General features: G+C 35.7%; 1 protein-coding gene across 4 annotated transcripts in view; it reads left to right on the top strand.

Annotated features, from left to right (window-relative positions):
- The window catches only part of LOC129568586 (homeotic protein antennapedia), an 82,808-nt gene that overhangs the window by 48,768 nt on the left and 27,250 nt on the right, over positions 1-6,790 (top strand). The window contains exon 1 of one of the 4 annotated variants that reach the window (XM_055446662.1): positions 1,408-1,461. The exons of the other annotated variants lie outside the window; for them this stretch is intronic. The gene's annotated coding sequence lies outside the window, so the exon portion shown is untranslated. Of the gene's footprint in view, positions 1-1,407; positions 1,462-6,790 lie in introns of those variants that run through there. 4 annotated transcript variants of the gene reach the window in all.

The raw sequence follows: 6,790 nt of genomic DNA, 5'->3' as shown, positions 1-6,790 counted from the left end.
GCCAAACACACACGCGCTCACTTATTTGATTTCTAATTCGCAGTTCATAAATTTCACTTGAAAATTTCCCAGTTTATTTTCGCTCGATTCATCATGTTTTGCGATTAATGGCTTTTGTTAGAAAAACTTCAAACATGTTGCCGTGCAATTTGTCCATATGCAAAAATGAAAATCCGAACGAACACAAAAAAATACGTAACAAGAGTGAAAACAAAAGTTTTATAACTTTCGTTGAAGTTTTCCAACCTGTTTTGCTCGAGCCGAGGCGTTGTCGTGTATTGCATTGTGTCGATACGTTTAATCACAAACGAACCGAGGGTAGAATTGACGGCGAAAAAATATGATTGGAGCAGATAAGACTCGACAAAAAAAGATTGATTAGGTGGAAAAGATCGATTTGGTGGCACTGTGCGCGTGCCGAATTCAATCATTACTTATAAAAATGAACCGAAAAATATGCATGAAGAAATGACATAAATATCGCCATATTTTTTTATGTCGTTCAACTGTATCGATGACTAAAAATATAAATTGATTTCCATACTTAAGTCATTGAGCTGAAGCATATTGCATTTTTACCAGCAATTGATAATTTGTGACAATTAATTTAAATTAAGCTGCAGCCGCCAAAATAAATGGATTATAATTTTTAGCCATTCATTTCAATTTTCGCTCATTTTTCCTTATTAATTAGTTCACAGCTGGTTGGAGAAATCTCTCTTGTGAATACCACCACAGAGAGAGAGAGAGAGAGAAACAATTTAAACCAGATCTAATTAGCACGTATTTATAATCAATTTGTTGAGAAAAAGTGCCGTAATGTATGCTCATTTTGATAATTTCATTGGGGTTTTTTGATTTATACCGCAGATTTTATCATTCACGTTTTCACATATGCGCGCACTGAAACCCAGTAGCGAAATCGAAACGAAAAAAAACTGGTTAATCTCATTATGTGTGTTTACTTTCACTGTCAGTAGATTAATTTCAAAGTTTATACCATTTTTTATGCTCAATTTGTGTGTTTTTATTTCGTACTCTAACGACTCTAATAATTATGGTGCTTTTTCCATGTTGTCCAACTTTTTTCGGTGCGATTTCACTTCAACGGAAGATAGTTCCAAACACCTTTCCAAAAAACAAGCAGAATCGGAAGTGCATGTGGCATGTCAAAATGAAGGTGGCCAGTCTTAATGGAGTGAAAAGGTTTGTGAACGCCTGATGAGGCGCACTCACCACAAAAAAATCATGTTCAAGAGAAATTTAATCACCGCAGACGCGGAAAATAGGCTTGCGCGGAGGAAGTTAAGATAAAAATACAGCAAAATGGTTTTAGCTCAGTTTGCAAACGACACAGCCTGGTAACATTAATAATAATTAACACGAGCAGTGCGTCGCTTGACTGACGTCGGAATGCATAAGCCCACCAGCCCTGGGTCTCGTGTAAATGGATCCAAAAAAGTGACTAAAATAACACACATTTTTTCACTTCACGTATCGTTTTTTTCCCGCTATTTGTTACTCATATGCAGAAATTAGCTATGATTAAAAGATCATGTTGGGATTACGCTAATTAAAAAAGGATTTTAGTTTTCACTCACTCGAATCTCTAATCCAAAAACATCAACTAATGGGAATTATATCGTGTTGAAAAAATTGAATTGCTTCCAGCTTTAAAATGATAAAATGAAATATTCTAAAATTCAGCATCAACAAATGCTGTAAATAGGCCCAAAACTCATTGCAATAAATCAATATTAAGCACAAACCAGTGAGTTGAATAAATATTTGTACATCATTATGAAGCGCAGATGCGAATTTTTCGCAAATTTTTTTTGCAACATCCAAAAATCATTTCATGTTAATCTAATTGAAAAGTAAATGTTATTTGTCATGCCTTGTCCAGTTGATAATGGCCACGGACAACAATGTGTTCCATGAATATAAATGCGACTCTTTGGACAAACTCTGTGTCAATAGAAAAATGCTCATGATGAAATCACGTCCATCACACTCGCATTAGTTTGTTGGATTCAACAAATGAACAGCGGGTATATAAATAAATGTTCATCATTATTTCGTTTCGGTGTGCTGAAGCCGCGCACTGAATCATTTATTCACTGGACCTTTTCAGCAAGTTTTCGACGTTTCTACTTGAATTGAGCTAGTAGCCACAGCCCATCTGAACCAACCCCACATCGATTGTTTACCAGCAATATTCTCTTTCAAATTCAAACAGCGCTCTTTGTTTTGCCGTTGCGTAACAATCCGCAGCGTAAAAATTTTATTCACATTGTCACACCTCATTTCCGAAAAGCTGCTTTAATTCTATGAAAATTTATTCTATTGATTTCTATTTTCATCTCTTTCAAATTCAGTTTGGTTGAATATCTAATCCTCAAAGCGTATTTGTGAAAAATGGAATTTCAACGATATTTTGATCAATGATTTCGCTTATTTTTCTGCTCTTTGTTATTGTATCCACTTAAAATCAATTTTATTGAATGAAATACGCGCCTTATAGCGCCTTAATAAGCAGTCCAAACGTTAAATTAATTGTTGCAATTAATAAATGACACGAACATCGAATCGAGTGTTGAAAAAAAGCTGCTCATAAAATCGAAATAGTTTAACGAAAGACACGATATAGGGAGTAGGTAATATGAAAAAAAACTGAGCTATTTGGAAATTATTCACTGAATATTTATGGAATATCTTTCGCATTTTTGCAAGCACAAAACCGTTTTTATTCGTCACCTGATGAGCGCTGAATGAGCATTCACAAGCTTGGGTGGTCTTTTAACATAAAACAAAACAAAATATTCTCCGCTTTTTTTGCTCGTAAATGTTTCTTTTATTCCTAGTAAATTTATTGAAGTTTTTTTATTGCATCCAAATAGAACAAAACGCATGGATGAGTTTCCATCTACGTCAGCTTCATCACCTTTTTACACGCACAAAGGTGCGAACGCTTCGATGCAGCTGATGCACTATTTTTCCTCCTATTTTATTGCGGCAATTGTAGTTGAGCTCTATCTTTCGATCATAGTTTCGATCAGTTGTTGGCCATGTAAAATACGAATACTTTGTAAAATGGTAATTTTACGGGTGCAATCGGTTATAAATGGTCAATTATCTTTTTTTTGGAGCAAGCGTAACTCAAGAGCAGTCATAAACGGGTGAAAAGGGACGAATGCAAAACAAATAAAACAACAAAAATAATATAAAAAAATTAATCGTGAAACCAATATGTAATCGATTTGTAGAAGAAAACAGACTGTGTGCGATGAGGACCGTTACGCCCGTTGTTATTGAGCCATCTCAATTTTTCAAGCATATGTTTAACTCGATTTCGTGTTCCAGAAACAACGTTCTCACGATAAAACTTGCCAAAGTTTTTTTCAGTCACTTGTTCACCTTCAATTCGATTTCGTATTGAATTTCGCTATTTTGTTAAATGGTAAACGAGTGCGCAGCTGACACCTCGAATGCTAACCTGTTCTATGCATAGTTTTATTGTGCCATTGCTGTTTCAGCTTGAAATTGAGCTTCGAGAATCACAAGAAGTTTTCTTCCGGTTCGAAATGAATTCGATCGTTAGAGAAATGCCAGAGTTCCGTGTCGTTCTCGAGAATGAATTCTTGAATCGAATGCTCCTTCTTTCGGATGACTTATGTTGTTCGATAGCAATAAAACGGTATGTAGAATAAAACGTTTTATTGCCATGTTGAATGCGCAAACATGATCCAGGTGCAAAGATATAAAATATGGAGCTGGTTTTGTTTGCCGTGGAAGAGTTTAATTGCTTGAGTGGAACAACATGCAATAGATTTTAATTAATTTTTTTCTCTCTCTCTCACTCACTCTGTTTTCATTTCTAATTTTAAAAATGGTTCTTCGGTGCGATACATATATTTTATTCATGCAATTCGATTCAGTTTCACTTAACCAAACCCATTTACCTATATTTTGTTGTTGATCGCAAAGCGATATGCGACCGAATGGACTGAATTTGAAGAGAAGAAAAAATGAAACAAAGTTGAAAGGCGTAGGAAACTCGAGACTGACTGCACAACAACAAAAATGAATATAGCAAAACTATGACATGAACAGCATTCAATCTGTTCTTTTTTCATTCTGATTCATTAAAAAGCGGTTAAAAGCAACGAAAATAAAAACTTTATACACACACACACACACACACATAACGAGAGAAAACACAGAATACTGAATGAATGAATGAATGAAAGAAATGAAATGAACGTGCGAGACACAAGTCACGCAAACTCCAACGACCGACCGATTTAGCACACATCCGATTTGATAGCGATTTAAGCATTTGTTGTTTTTCTTAGTTTTTGCTCTGCATGCGTTTTTCCACCAGACAGATTCTTATGAAGATGATTACACGACGATGCGTACGCAAAGCAGTTCTTTTCGGTTTTTATGAAGTTGCGCGCACACGGCACACGAAAGACTAACTCAAAGGATTTGGTCGTTTATCATCGGCCAAAATAAAGAGAATGAAAATGCAACAATTCTTTTCGACAATTCGCTGGTTATCATTTTATGCAGAAAAAAAAGAGTCAACCATAGTTATCTGCAAACAAACAACGAAAAGAATGTGTACGGTTTTTCTGTTGCCTTGGTTGAAATGATTCATACTTTTGGTGTTTATGTGTGTGTTTGTGTGCGTGCTTTTTTCCCTACAACCACACGGTGGTGGTGTGAATGAAGAAGATACATATCCGTTGCTTTTTTTATTGTAATCTTCTTACTAGATATTTTCATTCTTTTTAATTGTTGTTGGCAACCGACACAACAACCACATAATTTATGAGCACACATACGCGCTCTCTTTTCACTTGGATTTGTACTGGTTTCTCTCTCGTCGGTTTTTCTTTATTTTTCTTTCTCGCTTGCAAAAAGTGCATTCGGTTAATATTCAGGCATTCCCAAGCCGACAAATGATTACAAAAGCATTTACATTTTTTCGGTATAAATTACCAAATCCAGTGAATATTACATTGCATAACGCAACTCGACGATGTGTATCTGCTCGACGAGCGTGTGTTCTGACGGACTAAAGCGCATTCTTTTGGGTCTGAAAATCTCTTTTTCTGTATGTGTATATGTGTGATTTTACTACGTGAAATGTTGGCCACATACTCATTAGCAATACACACGATCATTGTCTTCTCTCTCTCTCTCTCTCTCTCTCTCTCTCTCTCTCTCTTGCTCTATCTTAAATTTTCTGTCTCACTTTACGAATTCCACTTGATTCTATTAGCCGCTTTCATTGAATTTATTCAAAACTTTTTGTGTATATATCTTCATTTTTCAACATCAGTGTTGCATCAGCATTCATTGTGAAATTGAAATAATCACATAAAAAATGCGAAGCGGAAATCTTTCGAAAGACTGTCTTTAATTGCATTGAAACTGGAAATAATTCGGGTTAGAATAGTTCCGATTGGGTTGAAAATGCAAAGTCTCTTAAATTACTACAGTTTCACTTTGAATTTCCCTAAGAGTGGGTAAAATTTCATTCTGAACACTTTCCTGTTGAACATCAAAACGATATTTTCTTCGTGAACAATTTTCTGGAGTTTCATTCTCTGGTCTCCAGTGCACTTAAAACTCTTAGCATTCAAAACAATTCATTCCATTTCCAGTCTCTTTGGAAATGGATGTCGAGAGTCGAACAAAAAAGCGACCGTCAGTTTTGAACAAAATCGAACACATGTTCAGTTTCTCACCAAGCATATAAATAAGGCGTTTTATCCAATCAGAAAATCTCCGGCTTAACCGTTTGCACTCTCTGCCGATGTTCCATTTATAAAATACATCCATTCGTGTGTTAAAACATCGTCTGTTCACGTTCGCGCTCGATCTATTCCATGTTTTTTTTCTTCGTTCGTTCGTTTGTTGGTTCGTTCTTTCGTTTGTCTCTGTGCATCTAAGCGAATGTCGGTTGTGTTCGTGCATACGATTCGCATTTAGACACGACCGTCGAACCTATAATTTAGTTGCATGTGTCTGTTCGCTGAATCCAAAAAAGGGGAAGAGCTCTTAAAACTCTCGAATTTTCCATTCCATCTTTGAGTCCAAAATGTGTGTCTTCTCAACACAAAAATCCCCTTCAGTAACAATTCAAGGCGACTGAAATTTACATGCCAAAGTAAAAAAAACGTCACATAAAACGGCGAAGCGAAAAATATCGTCAACACTTCATAAAAGGTGAATAAAAAGCACATTAATTTGTGTAATGTGCATTTGTCTCGAATTGCAGCAGAAGAAGAAGAAAAACTCTTCCGATTGCACCTGAGCTGAGCTGTGGCTTTGGTTTGCCGGTGCTGCTTTTCTTCTCTCTCTCTCTCTCTCTTTCTCTTTTCTCAGTGCATTGTTAACCATAATTATACTTTTATGATTTATTAATTGTATAATTGTTGCTATTATTAATGTTATGCGCCACAGAACATCTTACTAACTTATATTTACGATTTAATATTTATTATTCGTATGCATAAGTTATGCGCGCGCACACATTTTTCTATATTACCGCCGCACATTAGCACTGGCATCACATCACAAACAAGCAGGTATTTTGCAAAGATATCAAAGCAAAACAAAAACGAATACACGGCAATACGAACACGAATCACATGAGAACAACGCGAAAGAAAGAAAGACTGAGAGAGAAGAAAATTATGAATTTGTTGTATGGTGAACAGAAGTAGTGCAGCCATCAATTACTCTCGTACATTGCATTGCATTGCATATGCATGCA

This window comes from Sitodiplosis mosellana, unplaced genomic scaffold, assembly GCF_009176505.1.
Source record: "Sitodiplosis mosellana isolate CC-2019 unplaced genomic scaffold, AAFC_SMos_1.0 Smas_scaffold_21, whole genome shotgun sequence".
Taxonomy (NCBI): Eukaryota; Metazoa; Arthropoda; class Insecta; order Diptera; family Cecidomyiidae; genus Sitodiplosis; species Sitodiplosis mosellana.
Note: the sequence above shows the minus strand (reverse complement) of the source record. Positions and strands in the feature narration are given on the sequence as shown.